Here is a 3,550-nt window from a genome sequence, read left to right as displayed (position 1 = left end):
TGAAGTTGATGCTTATTATGAAGTTTGGAAGCTATGTTGATCGGTTGTGGTGGTACTGTGTTCAGTTATAGAATAATTTGTTGTGGACACCATGTGTTTGTTAAAAGTCCTGAAAGTAGCAGTTGTTTGGTATTTGTAGAATTTTCATTTTTAGCTTCTGTAGTTTAGACAACGATCATCATGTGTTTTTTAAACATTGGGGAATGACTTCAATAATTTGTTATGAACATCATGTATTTGTTAAAAGTGTTGTTACTCATTTGGAACACTTTCGAACTACAAGCATGCTATTAGCACTTTTAGGTACTTATGTTTTATCTCCCACACATCTCTCACATTCAAACTTTCACTATGGGTTTAGAAATCAAATTATGTCTCTCTTAAGTCCTTTTGAGTGTTTTTATGCATGTTTAGGAAGCTTTTTAGGGGTCATTTGGATTGAGGGAATAGGGATGGGAATAACATTGCTAGGAATAAATTATGCCTGGAAATATAATGCATGGGAATAAGATGTCTAGGAATTAATTATAACTAATTCTTAGACATTTACCCTCTTACGATCGTTTAGCTTTCTTATGATCGTTTACCCTACAACCTCCTACACGATCATTTAGCTTTCTATACAATCATTCAACCTCTTAGACGATCGTTTAACTTGTTATATGATCGTTACTCTCTTACGCGATCGTATAGCTTTCTACCTTCTCATTTATGTGAGGCCCTGATCGCGTACCGCCAACGCGATAAAAGACCTATGACAAGGATACTGAATGAAGAGATTCTTGACCATAGAATATATTTCGTAGAAGGAATATGTGTGAAGCCTTAACCAAAAGAAAGGAAGTCTAAGTGAAGAGGAGTATAGGACATCTCACAAGGAAATATGCAAAAGGTAGGAAGGCGACGCGAGAATAAGTGCTTAAGTCTAAGTTCCATTGCGAGAAGGCAAGCAACACGATGAGAATAAGCTGGCAAGGAAGAAGTATGTGTTGAACGCCAAGAGTTAGGCATTTACTATAGTAACGCGAGAAGGTGCCTATGCCTAAGAAAGGAGGTGAGGAAGTGTCTTGTCAAGATGACTTGATCATTCACTGAGAGGAAATAAACATCTTCGATTTAGAACTTTTTGAGAAATTTTAAAAGTTTATACACACCCACAAAGGTTAGAATATTTTTTTTCCAAAATTTAAAATAAAGAATTTTAGTGCAAGAGTTGTGGACCAAATCATCTTTTCTTTAAGTTGATAAATTGACCATACAAGAAAACTAAATAAATAAGTAAATAAACGAAATTTTCACTTATTTTTTCGATTTACTTTTATTTAAGGGTATTTTTTAATTATTATTAAAAATATAAATTATTTATAAAAAATTGTAAAATCTACTTAATTTTTCTTATTATATTTTGTAAATAGTTTCAATATTTTATAATTAAAAATTCACATTACAAATAACATGATGGTTGCCACAATTCTACGAAGAGAAGTTCAAAAAAATTTGTGATTCAAATGTACTACTATTTAAAGAAATTAATTTACCCATCTAAATGAACCATTAAAATAAACGAAATAAAAATACTATGATGAAAACTTTTTTTTTATTACTTTTTCTTTTGTGTGTTATTTCTAAGTTCGTAAGAATTACCAAAATTGATTGGTAGGTGATATTTCCCTCGTGCTTTAATATTAATATCGCTGTCTCTCTGAAGCAGTTCACGTGCTTCAACCCATTTTGAAAAGCACTTCGATGGTTCCATAAACATCCCCACACTCATTCCATATATATCTATTCTATTATTTATATACATTATTAGATTGCACAATCCCATTTATTTCCCTCCACTCCTTATTCCATTCTATTTTCAATCACAACTTCGTTAGGTATCTTATTCTCTCACCTATTGACAGAATTCTCGACCCATAAAACTATGACTACCGACGACGACTTAACTAATCCCCAAAATAAATTGACAGAACCCAACTCTTGGAGAGTTTCTAATAAATAGAGAGAAAAGATATAATTGGGTCAAAACTTAATTTAGTCCCCCACGTCGCGACCATGGCCTATGAATCCCACTAACAAATCAGTCATTTATTATGAAACATCTCTAGTGACCCACATCTAGTCCTTCAATGTCCAATTTCCAAACAAGAAAGTAGATTACTGAACTTTATTATAAATACAGCATAACACAACCTTGCAAAAGAAACTTAACTTTTCCAAGAAAAAATTACTACTTGCTCTCATCTTTATATGTTTGAGATCTAATTTAGATTCGGAGGGTTAATGACAAACATTACGTACATTGATGTGATATCTTTTATTTTGTGCAAAAAAATCTTTTCTCTAAGTTAATTATATGTTAATTATTCACGAACAATCATTGTTACTCAATTTGTTCCATTTTAGTTTGATTTTTAACAAATTCTTAAACTAATTAGTTTCTGCTATTATTTCTCTTTTCGATTATTAACATTTTTCTATAATGTGAAAATATTTTCACGTATTACGTGGATGTTATTTTTGCAAAAGTTAATTTTAAACGACAAATTTAAGATTTAAATTATTATATATGAAATTTCGTTATATTTATAAATATTTTTATTAATTTTATTATTTAAAAACTTTAAGAAAGTGATGGAATTAAAAAAGACCAACAATACTCATCTACCGTCATCAAGTGATAATAGAACAAAAATTATTTTGAAGAAGACCACAGATTCATTGTTTTCGATTCCAAATTAATTTAGTTATTTGGAGATATTTATACTTAATTTGGACCATTTTAAATATAATGGATATATATATATATATATATATATATATATATATTGGAAAAAATTACCCATATAAAATTTAAGGATCAAATCCCAATTCATTGACTTGCGAATTTGAATTGAGGAAATTGTTTAATAGTCTATTATCTTTGACGTAATTCTCAATTTAGTTTTAATCTCGGGTCTACTTATAATATATTAAAAATCATTCACGTGACAAAATCAATTAACAAAAGAAGTTGACATGTCATTATATTATATATTTAGACACAGTAGCATGTCACTTCAACATACCACCTACTTGAAATATGAGGAAGAATAGGCCAGCTTGATACATATTGATGAGTATTACGGGCTATGATTATAAAGATATGTGGTCATTGCAGTTGGGTGGCTTCTTTTAGGTTTGTTTGATCTATTGTTCCTTGAGGTTTGGACTGTTGTAGTGGGTTTATAGGATATGTGGGCTTAGCTATCACTACAAGAAAAGTCACTTTCTATGACATTTGTAAAGAAAAAAAATTGAAAGGAGAGGATAAACAATTGTCATAATATGTGAAAATGCGTTTTTTTTGCGGAAAAAAACATTATTTTCGGATATTGTTTTCCGTGACAGTTACTTAGTGTCATAAAAGGGTGTATGATTTTTTAATATAATTTATTAAAATATAAAAACCTAATTTTATTCAAAAAGCCCAATCCCTAATTTTCCTTTCAAGTTTCCTCTTCTCCTTCCAAAGGAAACCCACCGCGAGCGCCTCCATTCAATTTGC

This window comes from Cucumis melo, chromosome 12, assembly GCF_025177605.1.
Source record: "Cucumis melo cultivar AY chromosome 12, USDA_Cmelo_AY_1.0, whole genome shotgun sequence".
Taxonomy (NCBI): domain Eukaryota; kingdom Viridiplantae; phylum Streptophyta; class Magnoliopsida; order Cucurbitales; family Cucurbitaceae; genus Cucumis; species Cucumis melo.
The sequence above is the reverse complement of the archived record's forward strand: the minus strand, read 5'-3'. Positions refer to the sequence as shown.